Genomic DNA, 19,577 nt, shown 5'->3' on the forward strand with positions numbered 1-19,577 from the left:
AGCGGAAATTCTGTAACCTAGGATACGGAGTCGCTGGCAGTTATCAGAAGGAGTTGGGAGTGCAGTGAGTGTGGATGTGTGTAGGAGAGGCTGGTGCTATTGGAGAGAAAGGAGGAGAGATAAGTGAGAAAATAGGGTAACAAGGGGAGGATTTCTTGGAAAGGAGTATAAAGTAAGGGAATGAAAGAGGGGAAGGAGTGATTGTGTTGCTATTTTAGGAATAAAGTTTTTTTTGTAGTTCATAGAAATAGGGGTTAAAATTTCATTAGTGATTAATTGGGTTCAGAAGGGGGTGAGTAGTGTTAGTGGGTTTTGGGGAAGGAAGGGATCATATGACATTATTAGAAGATAAGAAGTAGTAATAAGGATAGAAGTAAGAGTGTAAGTGTTTTGTGTGGTTGGGTTCCTGTACCGCTGAAGGCACTCCTTCATTAGCACAGGGATCGCAAAAGAAAAGCTTAGGCCTCAAAGAAAGGGTGATTGGATTATTTTAATTTTGAGTTAGTGCTGGGCCACAGTGTGATAATTAAAATCTCACCAAGAAAGAAGGAAAATTAACTCCGACAGGCAGATAGGGTTTTGCTCCCTTTTATGTTTATTAAGAGAGGTGAAGGGAGAAGTCAATCCTGGGAAGAATTCTGTCAGCCGTGCGTCCAGAAGGAGTTTAAGGGCCCTGACGCAAGAAAGACTACGAGGAAACGATTTGGAAGTGAAGCTCCAGCTAAGTGACAGTTAACACAAAATAAAGAAGGGAAAGAACTTATACTTACCTGAACGGAGATAGAAACTCTTTGAAATCCTGTGGGAAACAAAAAGGAAACACAAAGAATCAATTCATTTTTTTATCAGGATAATTCTATGAATTGAATCTGGGGTATAATATAAAAAAATAGATGAAAATCTAATACTTATCTGATATCTTTAATGAAAGTAGTTGCTGATAAAGGGGTTCTGTAAAAAAAAGGGAAAGGTAATTACAATATTATAAGGACTGTGTTTGTCTAGAATGAAAATACATTAAAATGTTAACAAATAGAAAGGTAGATTAATACAAATGGTACCATTATAAAACAAAAGAATTTACAAGTTTTTTTATTTGTTCACATTTTGGAATTAAATAAACGTTGTTGGGTTCGCCTTAAGAATCTGGTGTCATTCCAGTTCAAGAGTTATCCTAATTTAGTTTTTATTCCTCTCCTGTTCTTTGAGAACAGGAGACGAGGTTAGTGTATTTGATACCTCTCTCCCTGTGTGGCCAAAGAGTCCTGAGCGTGGTCACGACTACAGATCACTTACCCTCAGAGAATCTATAGTTGGCAACGCATGCCCTACCAGGGAGGGCAGGTAACAATATATGATTCCTCTAATAGATCTCCCACCTAGAAATGCCATCACTACAGCACGCACCTTTTTACAACTCCATTATCCATCTTGCTGGGGTGTTAAGTACAAGCTTCTTTTTGCTTCCACTTTCCACTACTCCAGCCCAAAGACCTGGAACACTCTTCCCCTGTACCTAAAGTCGCAAGCTGACCACCTTCTTTTCAAGAAGCTGCTGAAAACGTACCTTTTTGAACAAGTGTATTCCATTAGTGACTCTGCTGTTTAGTCATCCTAATTGCTGTTAACATTTTATCCTTATTCTACTGCTAAATTCATGTGCTGTATCTCTTAACGTTTGTAATTCATGGAAGCCACATTGTGTCTGCATTTGTGGGAAAATGTGGGGTAGAAATGAACCGTAAATAAATAAAATAAATAAATAAATAAATAAATAAATAGGTGAGAGCATAATTGGGCAGGGCTAGATGAGAAATGAAATTAAGAAAAGGGTGTGGGTAAAATTCAAATAGAGTTTGTTGTATTCAGAAATGCACACCAGACTGAAGAAGTGTGTTTTTAGAAGACTTCAAAAAATTGGTAATCATCTGTAAACTTGATTAATTTAGGAAAAGAATTCCAAATTTTGGTGCCTTAATAGGAGAAATTAGCAAATTGTTTTATATATTACATTCTTTCAGGAAGAGTATAGTTATTATAGCATCTAAATATTTTCTGTATGCCACGCCTAAATCTAGGCGCTGCTTATAAAATACACTTAATCGGCTGATATATATATACCAATTTTTAGGCGTCATATATAGAATCTCCCCCATTATCCATGAGAATGGGAACACTGGTAGTTACTGTATTTCATTCATGGTATACTGTGTTTCTAAATTACTTTTAGAACTTGTACCAAATAATACTTTACTGCTTTGGTAGAGGGTTATCATAATTAATTATGGAAATAAAGGAAAAACAGAGTCAAACAAAAGAAGCCACAAATGATAAAGCCAGGCGTGGATAAAACCAAAATGTATTTATTTAGTTGCAGTAGTAATAAATCATACTAATTAAAACAGACAAATTCACTCATCTTTTTCATGACAATGTATATTCTTTGCACAAACACATTTAACACTATAGCTTTTTAATCTAACATTGGAAGTGCAGGTTCAGTGAAATGGAAACTAAAAATAGAAAAGTAGGGCATATCATAATCTTACAGGGTTACTACCAATTCCATAATTCATCTTACCCAACATGACTTCTGTGGCATTAACTGAAGAAATAATTGTCTGATTTGCATTCTTTTCGCTCCATCTCTAACAAACAAATAGCGGGTAGAGATGACTTCAAATAACATTTAATTATCTCCCTTTTCCTCCTTTGACTTTTGGAGAGGTAAAGGATTCCAAGAATGCCATCTCTGCTCTCTGGTGGAATTGATTTCACTTCTTTGTTCCTTTACAAAGAAATTACATCCCTTCTGAGTAGATCTGCCTGTGCACAGTCAAAATCTTTCATCTCTCCTCTGCTTTTCCACTGGTGCGTCACTAGCACACCCAATTCTATGGATGGCTTGTTTTCTTCACAGCCAGCAACAATGCAGATTAGACTACAGATATGAGCACAAGCAGCTATATTTTCTTCTTTCAACTTTATTTATTTATTTCCAGTATACCACCTAGACCTTAACGGTTTTCAATAATGAACTACGTGCATTAAGATTTAGACATAGTTCATTGCAGAATACGCTTAGCGAGTTGAGCTTGTAAATTCTAGTTATTGCCAATTACTGCTCATTATTGCTTTTAGGTGCTCTTATCAATGCTGATTGGCTTGTTAAGCCAATTAAATTACACGCATAGTTATGAAATACAATTAGGGGCCCTTTTACTAAGCTGCGTATGTGCCTACTTGCATCCAAAATGCGCGAATTCAGAACTACCACCCGGAAACCGCATGGCCCAGGCGGTAATTTCATTCTTTACACGCATCCACTACACACACCAGAAAATATATTTTATATTCCAGCACACGATGCTAACCGGACAGTAATTGGCATTGTACATGCGTTGACGATTACCGCCTGGTTAACGCGTGAGACCTTACCGCTAAGTGAATGGGTGGCGGTAAGGTCACAGACCCAAAATGGACGCATGCAAATTTTCATTTTGCCGCATGTCCATTTTCGGCCAAAAGAAAAAGGCTTTTGGAGATTTGGTAAAGGATTCCAAGAATGCCATCTCTGCTCTCTGGTGGAATTGATTTCACTTCTTTGTTCCTTTACATAGAAATTTAATCCCTTCTGAGTAGATCTGCCTATGCTCAATCAAAATCTTTCATCTCTCCTCTGCTTTTCCACTGGTGCATCACTAGCACACCCATTAGATATGAGCACAAGCAGCTGATATTTTCTTCTTTCTATTTATTTATTATCAGTATTTATATACCTCCTAGACCTAAGCAGTTTACAATTTGTTTCCGGTACCGATACCATCCCTAATGGGCTCACAATCTAGTATTATATTGTACCTGGGGCATGGAGGTCTAAGTGACTTGCCCAGGATCACACAGAGGTGCAGAGGGAATTGAACCTAGTTCCCCAGGATCTAAACCCACTGCTGACCATTAGGCAGCAGCGGGAATCAAATCTGGTTCCCCAGATCCACAACCCACTGCATTAGACCACTCCTCCACTCCCAATTTAATGCACATAACTCTAGGCTCTATATATAGAATTTGGCTGTAAGTCTATAATGACATCTGGGCATTTATGCACCAAAATTTATGATATCAGTAGCTTGTTTGAATGACCTCGCTTCCACCATCATTACCTTGCTTTTCCCCCCCAAAACATCTATAACAGTAAAACTAAATAGCCTTAACTTCGCTTTTGCAATCACCAAATATTACACACCCAGGCCCTGATACTCAAAATTCAAGCGCTGTAATGAAAAGCACTGGAGAAATAGCACTGGAACAGCATGTCAGAAGCACTCCCTAATGCTCAATGCTAATGAGATGCAAATATAGGTGTACTCATAGCATTGAGGATTAGGGAGTTGCTCAAGATTTGTGGTCTTATCAACACTGATTAGCTTGTTAAGCCATTTTCATTGGTCTAAATGAATGCGTGTAGTGCTGCTAATAGTTAAGGTGGAGGTGTATTACATTTATAGTTGTTGACCTTATTGGTATGCCTTGTTGAAGAGGTGAGTCTTCAGAGATTTACAAAAGGTAGTTAGTTCATGAATAGTTTTGAAGTTGCGCGGCAATGTGTTCCATAACTGTGTACTCAGGTAAGAGAAGTTTGATGCATGCATTAGTTTGTATTTTAGGCTTTTACAACTGGGGAAATGAAGATTAAGGAATGTGCGGGATGAGCTTTTAGCGTTTCTGGGTGGCAGGTCTACCAGATCCGACATGTAGGCTGGGGCATCTCCGTGAATGATTTTATGAATTAGAGAACATACCTTGAACGCGATGCGTTCTTTAAGTGGAAGCCAATGTAATGTTTCCCTTAGGGGTTTAGCACTTTCATATTTTGTTTTCCCAAATATGAGTCTAGCTGCGGTGTTCTGGGTGGTTTGAAGTTTCTTGATGATTTGCTCTTTAAAGCCAGCGTAAAGTGCATTGCAGTAATCTAGGTGACTAAGCACTGTACCAGGTTGCGAAAGATGGTCCTTGGGAAGAAAGGTCTTACTCTTTTTAGTTTCCACATTGAGTGAAACATCTTCTTGGTTGTATTTTCCGCATGACTTTCAAGTGTAAGATGTCGGTCAATGGTAACTCCAAGAATTTTCAGGGTGTCCGAGACGGGAAGGTATAATTTTGGTGTGTTTATGGTGGTGAATTTGCTCATGTTATGTTGTGAGGTGAGTATAAGGCATTGTGTTTTTCCTGCATTAAGTTTCAGCTGAAAAGCATCCGCCCATGAATGCATGATATGGAAACTTTGGTTGATGACGTTGGTGATTTCCATTAAGTCATGTTTAAACGGGATGTAAATCGTTACGTCATCTGCGTATATGTATGGATTTATACCCCACATTAGCCCAAAATAGACTCAAGTTCAATGTGGCTTAAAAACAATAAAGTGAATAAAACATAATAATGTACAGAATATAATACAAATTACAATAACTTCAAGAAGCAAATTAGTATATGTGCAGTAAGTAACCTGGGATTTAGAAACAAATAAGGGTGGAGGTGAGAGCATAATTAGGTAGGACTAGATGGGAAATGTGATTAAGAAAAGGGTGTGGGCAAAATTCAAATAGAGTTCTTTGTATTCAGAAAGGCCAGACTGAAGAAATGTGTTTTTAGAATGTGTAGTTATGGAATATGCTTAGATTTCAGCATGGAACACTAGGCGTGCTCTACAGAATCCAAGGATAAGGGCCAGATTCTATATAAGGCATCTAAAAAATCCACCCGGTAAACATTTCCACCTAATCATATTCTATAAGCGACACCTAGATTTAGGCAAGGTATATAGAATACGCCTAGTGAATCTGTACTGTTTTGGTGGTCTACAATTTCTTGATGATTCTTGAAAAATACTGTATTATCTTTTGTTAAGTTTTCATAGTTTTAGTTGCAGATTGTTTTAACATGTATATTACTTACAGAGCACTTACTATCATTACTCACTATCATTACCTTTACCCTTGCCTCAGACACCCCCGCAGATGATTTTAACCCTTTTGGCTTCACCTTTGATTGCACAGCAAAAGGCCTAGACCCCAGGAGGTGGATAAAATGTAATGCAACCGATGAGACAGTCACATTGCAATTAGATGTTTGTAGTATAACCTCCTGTGGATCTTTGATTTGGCAACAATGGCATTTCAAATATCCTGTTTACCTATGCATGTATGAAGAAATGCTTAATTATGCTTCTCCCTGCCCTCACTGGGGAAGTATATGGTAGTATTGCAGAAATAGAACTCTGTACCCCTCCTTACCCTCCAATTGGCAAGGACAATGTGCTTTAGTTCAACTAGTAGTCCCTATCATGATAGCATTACAACACTAGTTGATTTCCCAGAGCCTAAAACTAAGTGCCTCCATTTACATCAACCATAGATGGTATAAATCCCTGTGTGTAGATTTACGTATACTGGGGTCATATTCTACAACTACGTGCATAAATTTTGAAATGCCTACAAAACACCTACTTCTCTACCCATAACCATGCCCCTTTTGAACACAGTTCATTACAGAATACTGTTCATTATTGCTTGTTAGGTGCTCTTATCAGCGCTGATTATTATTTATTTATTATTATTATTTATTTATTGCATTTGTATCCCACATTTTCCCACCTTTTTGCGGGTTCAGTGTGGCTTACAATATGAGTTGAATATTGGAAATACAATTGTTACAGATAGTTGTGGATAATATTATACAGGGTTATGCGAAACAATTGGGGTGTCGTTAGGGGATGTAATACTGGAACATAAGCATTGCAACTTTGGAAGGAAACAATGGGAGCTTAGAGGCGATAGAAAGGCATGAAGTCATATGGTATATAACTTTCTGTGAGAGAAGGTATGAGTGATGTGATTAGCTTGTTAAGCTGTTTAAATTACATGCATAGCTATGGAATACATTTAGGGGCCCTTTTACTAAGCTGCGTAGGTGCCTACGTACGCCCAACGTGAACCAATTCAGAACTACCACTCGGCTATCGTGTGACAGTAATTTCATTCTTTACACGTGTCTGCTACGCATACCGGAAATAAATTTTATTTTCCGGCGTGCGGCGCTAACCGGGTGGTAATCGGCAGTGTATGAACGTCGACGATTACCGCCTGGTTAACATGTGAGACCTTACTGCTAAGTGAATGGGTGACGGTAAGGTCTCAGACCCAAAATGAACATGCGCCAATTTTCATTTTGCCGCATGTCCATTTTCGGACCGCCAAAAAACCAAGGCATTTTTTACAGGTGCGCAGAAAAATGGATCTGCACACATCCAGAACACAAACCTACACTATCACAGGCCATTTTTCAGTGCACCTTATTAAAACGACCCCTTAGATTTCAGTGTGGATCACTAGGCACGCTATATATAATCTGGGTGTAAATTCCTAAATCTCCCCTCTTATCTACGTATGTGCCGGCACTGATTATTGCACAACACCTGCATAACTGCTGGCTCTTACCCAACACCACCTTCTGTACCACCCTTGACTTGCACATTTTTAAAATGGGTGGTCAGAGCTGACATTCAGCAGCACTGCCCAACTTAATGCCACTGAATATCGAAGGTTAGGTGGCCACAGGCGATTTAAACGGGCTTTGAATATCTGGTTTGATATCTTTTGTCTAACAATGTCTGCACATTCTATCCACTAGCCATAAGAGAAATGCAAGAATAATGTTGTCTTGCTCTAGTCTTGGAAATCTACCTCTAAAGCAGAAAATATGGAGAGAGAGAGAGAAAAAATAATTTAAAAACCCCCAGTAAACTCATGCTGATTTTCAGCCTGACTTTCACTAGACTAACCATGATTTTTCCGGCCTGCTTCACTCTACCTCTGGTGAGGACATCTTTTACAGTATATACCAAAGCATATATAGCATAAGCAAAATTTATATAGATTAATGCAAAGCCTAAGGCTAAACAATTGTATGTTTTTTTTTAATCTGAGTAACTTTTCCATACACTTTGCTATAGCATCTTTAGTTACATTGATTATCTTATCTTTTTACTTAGATTCTTATAAGGATTTAGCTCAAGCCTATAAGAAGGCAATTTTGGATGCTAAGAAATCCTACTTTTCAAGTCAAATAGTTAGAGTACCTCATTCAACTACGTTTTGTGGTATTTTATACTGCAATTATCATTTATTAAAACTTTTTTGTGGTTTACAAATACAAATGATTAAAAATAGAAAAGAACTCCATAGGATATAGGAAAGGCCTACATACCATGCCCTTCTACTTTAGCAATTGGAAGACATTGACCTTTCCGAAATAGTACTACAATGGTTTCAATCATATCTGTCTAATAGAGCTTATGTGGAGGGGCATAATTGAACGAAAACGTCTATCTCCATGGGCGTTTATCTCCGAGAACGGGTCCGTGAAGGGGCGGACCGAACCGTATTTTCGAAAAAAATAGACGTCCATGTTTTATTCGACAATTTGTGAGCTGGGCGTTTTTGTTTTTCAGTGATAATGGAAAATGAAAGCGCCCAGCTCAAAAATGAATAAATCCAAGGCATTTGTTCGTGGGAGGGGCCAGGATTCGTAGTGCACTGGTCCCCCTCACATGCCAGGACACCAACCGGGCACCCTAGGGGGCACTTTTACAAAAAAAAAAAAAAAGGTAAAAGAGCTCCCAGGTGCATAGCACCCTTCCCTTGTGTGTTGAGCCCCCCAAATCCCACTCAAAACCCACTGCCCACAAGTCTACACCATTACTATAGCCCTAAGGGGTGAAGGGGGGCACCTACATGTGGGTATAGTGGGTTTGGGGGGGTTGGACGACTAAGCATTAAGCAGCACAATTGTAACAGGTAGGGGGGGGATGGGCCTGGGTCCACCTGCCTGAAGTCCACTGCACCCCCTAACAACTGCTCCCGGGACCTGCATACTGCTGCCAGGGAGGTGGGTATGACATTTGAGGGTGAAAATAAAAAGTTGTGAAACATCATTTTTTTGTGGTGGGAGGGGGTTTGTGACCACTGGGGGAGTCAGGGGAGGTCATCCCCAATTCCCTCTGGTGGTAATCTGGTCATTTAGGGCACTTTTTGGGGCCTTATTCGTGAAAAAACAGGGTCCAGGAAAAGTGCCCTAAATTCTAGCTACAAACGCATACTTTTTTTCCATTATCGGCGAAAGGCGCCCATCTCTGTTCGGGTGATAACCACGCCCCAGTTCCACCTTCACCACGCCTCTGACACGCCCCCATCAACTTTGTACGCTTCTGCAATGGAGTGCAGTTGAAAACGTCCAAAATCGGCTTTCCATTATACCGATTTATTCGTTTTTGTGAGATAAACGTCTATCTCCCGATTTGGGTCAAAATCTAGGCATTTTTCTCTTTCAATTATAAGGTGGTTAGTGTCATAGAAGGATCACCTTTCCAAATCTTACACATTTTGAGACCAGTCCTGTTTATTTTGTTCATGGCACCACTTTTGTACCTCATTCAATCTTTAGGTTTATTATCCTATGTGTACGTGGATGATATTCAGCTGCTTGCACAAATCAATTATGCATCGAGTCAGGATATTAATGTCAATAACAAACTTCATATCATCGTAGATTGGCTCAAAAAGAATAGGTTGAAACTGAATCCTGATAAAACTAAGGCTCTTTTATTCTCTTCAGATGGACTATCAGCATTAATAATGCCTATTCAGCTAGCAGGTGTATAGGTTCCTATTGTTTCCTCTGTGAAAATTTTAGGAGTGATATTAGACAACAACTAAATTTTCTGGCTCATATTTTCTCTGTGATTAAGCAATATATTTTTTAAAATTGTGGATAATTTGCTCTGTCAGGCATTTATTTCACCCAGATCGCACTGTGGGTCTTAATGTATTCTTTTGTAATTAGTCAATTAGATTATTGTAATGCTTTGCTTTAGGGTTTACAACTGTCAGAGATTTGATGCTTGCAGCTTGTTCAAAAGAAGGCAATTAAACTTCTTTGTGGGATGAAAAAATGTGATCATGTAACACCATTGCTTCACGATGCACATTGGCTGTCTGTGTCTCACAGGTTAATATATAAAATTCTAATGGTAACCCACAAAATCTTTCACACTGCTCAGCCATTATTTCTTTCTAGATTATTGATACCATATGTGCCTCTTCGAACATTGCATTCTTCCTAGCATAACCATCTGATAACACCATCTTTTAGGCAGATTAGATTGCATATAATCTAGAGGGCACTTTATTTACATTTAGAACAATCATTTGATAGGTTTAAGACATCCCTTTTAATTGAATTTTATGAATGTATTACTTTTATTGTAAGCTGCCTAGACTGTCTCCACAAGGTGGAGTATTAAATAATAAATGAAACTTGAAACTTATCCATCATATCAGGTACTATTGCAAAATGAGTATTACTCAGATAATCTTCCTTTGCAATATTTGGCATCAACACTTTCTTGTATGAAGAATACTTTAGTTCAGTCCATAACACTGGTATTGCATAGATAGTTACTCTCATTGTACCTGGGGGAATATGTGAACGCACTCAGTAGTCAGGTTGGTTGATTTCTTCTGTGGAAGCATGATGTAGCTGGAACAAGGTGTTGTCTGCTCAAGCTGTCAAGGTGTTCACTATCAGAAGGCAAAAACTAAATGCTTTCTGGATAGGTTTCATTTTTCACAGTTAATGTGACAACCTCTGGGTAGTAATAGGGACAGCAGTATCTGAAGCACAACAAACCGCCATAACAAATTCCTGTCTCTTGGTTTCAATTTTCTCCACTGTACCTGCACATAAGATTTCCAGTGTACAAGAGGACAGTCTTGCCTCAAAGTGAACACTTGTGGATGTCTACCATGAAGTGTCCTATACCACCCCTATGATGTGGTATATGTCTATTTGTTCATCTTTCCCTACCAGAAAAATGTATGCACTAGTTTTGTATAAAGCTATCCCTAGTGGCACTGTCCCTTGCTGCTCCCGGCCTAGTGGAGTTTCTTTGGCAACATAGAGGGGCATAATCGAACAGGGGCTCCCATCTATAAGGGTGGCCATCTCCAATGACGGCCCTGTTAAGCGGCATACCCAACTGTATTATCGGAACAAGATGCCCGGCCATCTTTCGTTTCGATAATATGGTCAGGGCCGGCCAAATCTCAACATTTGGGCCGCCCTTAGAGATTGCCGGCGTTAGAGATGGCTGCCATTGGTTTTCGCCAATAATGGAAACTAATGGCGGCCATCTCAAACCTGGCCAAATCCAAGCCATTTGGTCATGGGAGGAGCCAGCATTTATAGTGCAGTGGTCCCCCTCACATGCCAGGACACCAACCAGGCACCCTAGGGGGCACTGCAGTGAACTTCAAAAAATGATCCCCAGTGCATAGCTCCCTTCCCTTGGGTGCTGAGCCCCCCAAAACCCAGTACCCACAACTGTACAACACTACCATAGCCCTTAAATGGTAATGGGGGGGGGGGCCTAGATGTGGGTACAGTGGGTTTTGGAGGGCTCCCATTTACCAACACAAGTGTAACTGGTGGGGGGGGGGGGATAGGCCTGGGTCTGCCTGCCTGAAGTGCACTGTACCCACTAAAACTGTTCCAGGGACCTGCATACTGCTGTCATGGAGCTGGGTATGACATTTGAGGCTGGCATAGAGGCTGGCAAAAAATGTGTTTTAATTTTTTTTTTGGGTGGGAGGGGGTTGGTGACCACTGGGGGAGTAAGGGGAGGTGATCCCCGATTCCCTCCGGTGGTCATCTGGTCAGTTCTGCCACCTTTTCAAGGCTTGGTTGTGAACAAAAAGGGACCAAGTAAAGTTGGCCAAATGCTCGTCAGGGCCAGTCTTCTTTTTTCCATTATCGGCCGAGGCTGGCCATCTCTTAACCACGCCCCCGTCCCGCTTTGGTACACTGCCGACATGCCCCCTTGAACTTTGGCCGGCCCTGCGACGGAAAGCAGTTGAAGCCGGCCAAAATCGGCTTTCAATTATACCGATTTGGCCGGCCTTAGGAGAAGGCCGGCCATCTCCTGATTTGTGTCAGAAGATGGCTGCCCTTCTCCTTCGAAAATAAGCAGGATAGTATAACCAGCCATTCCTTCCTTGGAGAGATAGTGTGTGGCACTGTGAGGGGGTTTATAGAACTCTGCCCCTCACCCTTAAGAATAGTCCCATAGACAGCCTAGGCCACCTTAAAAGCCCTAGTTCCACCCAAGAGGAAATGAGCCTGGAGGAGGGGTGGAGCCGGAACCAGGAACTATATAAGACGGGCGTGACTGAGGTTAAGGAGGCCCAGGGAAGGAAGACTAGAAGCCCAGCAGATGCTGCTGCAATTCTTGTGTATTAATTGAGACCTAGCTGAGGTAAGTCAATTTTACTGCTTGTTTAAGACTTGCAAGCCTTGCATTGAGATCCGGATGAAATCAGATCTGGGTCTTAGAGGAACTGAGAACTTACGAGCTGTGTTTGGGGTGTGGCAGCCCCACCAGCTACAGACTGTTTGGCCTGCCAGCCAGAGGCCTGTTCAAGACTGTTTATTGAACTGTACAGACTTTTGCACCCAATGTTGCTGGCCTGTGAACAGCTCTTAGGGCTCAGCTAAATAAACTATTTATTTCACATTTGTATACTTGTCTGGCTGTGTTATTTACAGGGCCACCACAAAAACCTCGCCCGGTGTATCACAGGCACATTCTAATTTGTTATCAAACTTCTATAGGTAGGATATTTTGTTGAATCAGCTTTTCTAGCTTCTCAATCTCTTTTATTTTGGGTGGTTTTGTCATTTACTGTAATATAATTTAATTGTTTTACTCATTACTGCAGTGTCTGTATTCTTAAATCTCCACATACCACAATAAAGAAGCAGATATTCATGTTAAAATAACAAATGAATTAATTTTATGTAGGAAGTCTGCTAGATTAATTAGAGAAACCCTGATAATTATCTGATGTAACAGAAGCAGACTGCCTTTATGTTATGTGTGAATGAAGAATTGTCTGTTTTGCTGCAAATAGAATTGAATCTTGGTGGTAAAAATGGAAGATGTTAGTTAAAACTTTTGCAACATTTTACTTGCCTTGTTGCAGTCAGAGCCCTGATGCATTTGCCTGTGGGCAAGGGAAAACAAATGGCCCCTTTGAACAGTATAAATGTCTTTATATTGGAGCCCCTTGTCTCTACAGTAGTGTAATCTGAATGATAAAGAATAAGTATTTCTTTAGTACAGGTAAAATTCTAGTGCCAATAAGATGGTGTGGTACTTGTTTTCTTCTGATGGATGATAGTGCTGAGCCTGTATAATCTGCAAGATTAGACAGTTTATGGTACTGTAAACTTCAAAGGTGTTTAACATATATTGTGGATGTGATGCGTATTCCCAGCTAAGTGTTTTTTATTCTTCTTTATCTTCTCTTTAGGTTTACATTATAATTACCTTTTCCCCCTTGTCTTTCTGGCATTTAATAATTAATTTATAAACCTCTCTGAAGACCTTGGGCTAAGGGTGGTGTTTCAAATATGTGAGGAAACTAAATTAAACTTAGAATATCTATCTACAGAATATACTGTTTCCATCAGTATTATTTTTACTGTATTACACTAAAAGAAAGAGGTAATATTCTATTTGACTAGAGGTAGAAGTATGAAGCACTGTATCATATAAAAATAAAAAGTAGATAAAGGAGGTTATAGTAATGGTCATAGTAAAAATGAAGGTAAGTAATTGGAGGTCACTGGTGCCCATTGCTCTCAAGCCTGGGTTTACTTGGTTTTGGCATGTACTTTTCCATGGCAATTTTACTCTGATATTTATAGTAATACATATTTTAGCACATAAAAATTGGGCTCTAGAAACTGTGCTTTAAGTTTGGCATCTGTTCCATGCAAATCCATTGAAAAGATTTCAAATATAAAATTATTTACAATGCAAAAATGTGAACTAAAATTAAACTGCTTATTTCCTTAACGTCTTAGTTCTGGTTTTTTACACCAGTCCTTGAAGTGAAGGGGAAGATACTGAAAAGTCTGACAGTAATGGGCATTGGTGATAGTCAAACACATAAGGTTTCTGGCTGTTACAAAGCAAGTAGAGTATTGAACAGCAATTTAACATCTCACATTTTTATGGCCAAGATTCAATGCCATTTTTAACAATACTGAGATAATTATTCATTTACTTATAACAGACAGACAGGCTGCTTCTCCTACATCAGGCTCCTGCCTGCCTGCTTAAATCCAAATCTATGGGCTATCCCTGACTCTTCAAGCTACGTAATTGCATGGTGTCCCTACATATCTCTTCTGACCGATGCGGCACTCTGCAGTTAGTACCAGTGCATTCTGTGGACAGAGTTGGCCAGCAATTATGTGGACACCAATGGAGAAGGGTAGATAGTGGTTTTCCCCCAGGGTCTATGCTGGGACCACTGCTTTTTAACATATTTATAAATGATCTAGAGATGGGAATAACTAGTGAAGTAATTCAATTTGCTGACAACACAAAATTATTCAAAGTTGTTAAATCGCAATGAAATTGTGAAAAATTACAAGAGGACCTTACGAGACTGGGAGACTGGGCATCCAAATGGCAGGTGACTTTTAATGTCATGAGTGGAGAAGTGGAATAGTGGTTAGAGTACCGGTCTTGCAATTGATGAAATGAATAAAGAAGTGGCCAAGGTTATTTGCCACTTAGAGATATTTTTCATGTTGTTTTTTAGGCATGATTAGTGAATGAATGTTTATTCCTGCTTTTTTTGACAAGCAGAACTAACAATACCTACCTCATATGTTATATGCATTTGATACTAATGATTCATCTAAATGCTTACATATGGAGGTAATTTATTTCATAAGAGAGCACTTTGATAAAAACCTTAAAAATAGGCCAACTTTAAACTTATTTTATGACTGCAACATATGCACCTTTTTAAACTTGGCATACAAAACTATGGGTGTGCAGCCCAAAATATGTTGTTTTATTACATTTCCTGTGTCATTTACAGGATCTTTGGTTTTGCTTGATTTTTTTTCCTCAATTTGTTCATTACTGTAGCGATTTGGTTGGAAGTGCGCCCTTTTTTGGAAAGAGTGTATCCTCTTTCAGAAAAGGTGTGCCCGCTTTAGAAAGCACGTGCTTTCTTTCAGAAAAAAAGTGTATCCTTTTTCTGAAAGCATGAGCACTTTTCACAGTGTGCACTTTTCCCCAAATTCTATATATGGTGCCTTAAGTTGTGCATGCTAATTTGGCCGCATGTCCAAATTGCACGCACAACTTAATTGATGAACGAGCCAATCAGTGCCAATAATTGGTACTTTAACTAGAATTTGTACGCACAACTTTCTAGGCGTATTCTATAAGGTGATGCACGTAAATTCTAATGCACATAGTCAAAAAGGAGGTGTGGCCATGAGCATGGAATGGGCGGGTTGTAGGCACTTCAAAAAACTATGTGCACTATTATAGAATACACCCAATCTGTGCCTAACTTAGGCACAGGTATTTAGGCCTGGTTTATGTGGCCTAAATGGGTGTGCCTAAATTTTAGGTGCAAGAATGCTGCATGAGTGTATTCTATAAACTATGCTTAACTTTAGGTGTAGTTTATAGAATCACACTAACCATATGGTTTTATGGTGTCAATTTATAAGGCATCGTATATAGAATTTCCCCATATTTGCAAAAGCTACACCCTCTTTTGGAAAGATTACAAACTTTTCTGAAAAAGGATGCACCCTATGTGAATAATGCATACATTTTGCAAAAAGTGTATATTCTCAAAACAGAGCGCACTTATTTGGAAGAGTGTGCACAATTAAGAACATGAAAAAAATATAAAAACCCTTAAATGTTTTTGGAGGGTCTTTTCATTTCAGGCAGAAAACAGCATGAATTGACATGGGAAATATTGTTGACATTTCTCATGTCATTTCAAATGAATGCACCTCTCTACCCAACACCAGTCCTAATATCATGCAAATTTACATGCACAAGTTTACACATCTGTCAAAGATAGTGTAAAGATGTTTATATATTCTATCTCTGTACACACATAGGGATGGGTTCAGTAAATGGCACTCAGAATTCAGCACTGAAAAAAATCAGCACTGTATGGTATTCTATAATGGTCATTCCAGGATTGGCACCCTTTCTAGAATAGCATGTAGTGCTGGGATCTGTGCTCAACTTTGGGAATGAGGAGTTATACCAAAGGAAATAAGGTGTAAATCCTGGTGCACAAGTTGGGCATGGATCCACACTATTCTATAACACTGTGTGCATTTTAACGGAGCATCCCTAACCCACCCATGGCCACACCCCTTTGCTGATCCATGCATAAATACTTAGGTACTATAAGTGGGCACATGTGTTTTCATGCAAAACTGCCATTTTTGCCCCATTTTGGAACCTTGCATCCATTAGAACAAGTAGGTTGGATTAACACAGGAGACGACATGACATCAAAAAGCTGAAGCTGTCTCCCCCTGGAGCTGCCATACTGATGACACCAAAACAAACTATCTGCTACTGCATGCTTGTTGGTAGCATTTTTATTTTATCTCATTTATAGAAACATGTCGGTTTGTGCAGCATAAAGATGTGCACAGAGAAACTGTCAGAACGGAATAACCTTGCATCTGTTAGAGTAGTAATTACTTTTTAAATCATAATTAGTGTGTCATTTCGAGGGTCGACACTCTAGCATGTGTTATATTCATGCAGAGATTATTTTAGCTTAGTAAAAGCCACCAAAATAGACATCATGCTGTGAGAATCAAGTGCTCAACATTCAGAGTTTTTATTTTTAACTAAAGTTTTTTTGTTTTTTTTAAATTTAATTAGATTGAAACCTGTGCGCATTTAAAATCTTTTTTTTCCTATGCAAGGATCAAAAGAGAAAGATGGCATGTGGGAACATGCTCCTTTTGTTTTGTGGAATGCAGTGGTATATTATAATAATGCACTTGATATTTTTTATTACTGCTATTTAAAAGAGAAGTACTGAATAATGACGGCAGACCTACCTTCGTGCAGAAGTCCAGAGTCAGTCTAAATGTGCCAGTTCTGGTGTATATATTTATTTCTACTTAAAGTCTATTTGGAAGTAAATATAAGCAGCATACTATTAGTCACCAGGTTAACATAAAGTTAATTATTTTCAGCAGAAAATAAGTATGTTGGCTGCTGCTATGTGAATAATCCATCACTGTTTCATTATTGCTACCAAGTTTTACATATTTAGGGCATTTGTTAAAACTTTGCTTGTTTTAATTCATGTATCCAGACCTTACATACACATGGTATTGCTTTTAAATCCAAAGATGATTAGGTATAAACTGTGTTGTTTATGACTTTATTTGTTTTGGACTGTTTTGAGTCCTACTGATCTGTACATCTGCGTCTAGAATTTTGGAAGATGGAAAAAAGGAAAGAAAAAAATAAATTTTGGATGTACTCTATAGAAGTTGTTGTTTACTTGTACGGATACCTGTTCTGGTGTTCTGATGATAATGTTTGAATAAATGTCTTTACTTATGCTATGATTTCTAAACATACAGCGTAATTTTAAATGCATAGTTGGGTATATATGCTAATCTCAACTTTGTTAAATAATTCAGACATATCCACAGACTTGCTTCCATAATGTTACTGAATTATATTATTCTGCCTCACTGTATTTTTAAACTTAAGCCACATTGAACCCAAGTTTGCTTGGGATAATGTGGGAAACATATATATAAAAAAACATTCCTTTATCCTCCACTTTTTAAGGCACTGCCTATCCATCTGGATGGTGATGGCACACGGAAAGCAAGTTTGGTCCAGTGAAGACTAACTTAGCTGGTCTTTAGTATTACCATATTGAAAATGTGACATGCCATGCCTTGTGCTTATGTTCCACTAATAAGTTGAATGATTAACTGGCTTTCTTGAAAGGATTAAATAACCTTTAGATGCATGACTAGGAACAAGAACACATGCATTTATGTAATACCACTATTCCTCATGTACAGCCATAAAACAACATTTGAGGATGGATAGTGATCACAATGAGCTCCTGTTATTATCAACCAGAAAGAAGAGATAAGAGTTTTCAGTTTTGGCATAGTATAAGTCATCACAAGAACAAAATATAAGAAAACCAATATATCTCATTAGGGGCTATATGTTTAAACAAATGGGAGATTTGCATGAAACACAACATTTATGTTTATTATTTTGACTTATAAAACCACTTGTCCCTGAAACATGCTCAAAACAGAATAATCCATTTGTATGTCTAAAATGTAAACTTCTACAAAAGAGATGACGTGAAGATGTGATTCCATGTGCCTCAATGAGAGTTTAATTTTATTTCCATCTGATTGCATTATAGTCCATCTTAATAACATCAGGCTTCCCAAGGTAGATTACAACAACAGTTAAGATGATCCCACCAAGAAACAGAACATCTTCACTGAGATTTGGCCATGCATTACTGTATTGTATAGAACAATGTAGAAAAATGAGCACAAAATACAGAGAGTTTATTACTCCTGTTTCTACCAGCTATAATAATTTTTAATGCTGTTTTAGTGACTTTAAATTTTATTTCATGATATATATCTACATATGGGAAGCTTTCATATAAATAAAAAAGCTGTCAAATAAAAAAAAAAACATATTTGCTATTGTTTTTATGTTTAAATCTTGTTTATTTCTACATGAAAACTCTTTCCAAATTAAGGAAATAGCAGGCAGTATTTAAATATCCCACACTGTTTGATGGAGTACAAAAAAATCCTCTGGGGGAAAAGCCTCAGAACTCTGTTCTCCATTCCGTGTAATGGAAGAAAGTTATGGTAGGATTACTTAGGGTGCTCTCACGTCATCATCATAAAAGAACTCCAGAAAAAAATTTGTTAAAGCTCCAAACTAGTTATGAAGGATCTATCCAAACATATGGTGACAAAATCAAAAAGACATTCAAACTTAACTTATGCTGTTGTAACACCGTCTGTGGCCAAAGGTTCGCCCAAAATTGCTGTGTCAAGGTGCTAATAATATATCAGTCTTCAAACTAAAAGTGTCAACAGGTGCTGTAACAAGCTGATATATTATTAGCACTTTGACACAGCAATTTTGGGTGAAACTTTGGCCACAATCAGTGTTGTAACAACTTAAGTTAAGTTTGAATGTCTTTTTTTTTAAATTTCTTTATTTAAGTGTTTCAGTACCTCACCACAAAGAGTGAATATGCAATCGGCATTATTTAACATGAAATAAAAAAAATAATAAGTAAATATCTTAACAGCCAGTTTGTCCACAATTTTGAAAAATTAGATTCCAAGATTAAGGAAATTGAAAAGGAAAACAAATAATATTCAATAGATGCTACCTCTGGTTCAGACCCCAACCTGCTAGTTAGGGAAGGCTTACTACATTCACATCAACTCTTGCATCAATAAACTCTTTTAACTGTTTTGGGTCTACAAACTGAAAATGTTTACCCTCAAGCATTACATTACAAAAACAAGGAAAACGCAATACAAAGTTTGCTCCCAATGCCACCACCCTGGGACGA

At 38.4% G+C, this 19,577-nt stretch overlaps 1 long non-coding RNA gene across 1 annotated transcript; it reads left to right on the forward strand.

Annotated features, from left to right (window-relative positions):
- Positions 1-222: 222 nt before the first annotated feature.
- LOC115478554 lies at positions 223-17,723 on the forward strand. The gene is made up of 3 exons (XR_003943544.1): positions 223-234; positions 11,825-11,828; positions 17,644-17,723. It is a non-coding gene; the product is annotated as an uncharacterized LOC115478554 (long non-coding RNA).
- The last annotated feature ends 1,854 nt before the right edge of the window (positions 17,724-19,577 follow it).

This window comes from Microcaecilia unicolor, chromosome 10, assembly GCF_901765095.1.
Source record: "Microcaecilia unicolor chromosome 10, aMicUni1.1, whole genome shotgun sequence".
Lineage (NCBI taxonomy): Eukaryota > Metazoa > Chordata > Amphibia > Gymnophiona > Siphonopidae > Microcaecilia > Microcaecilia unicolor.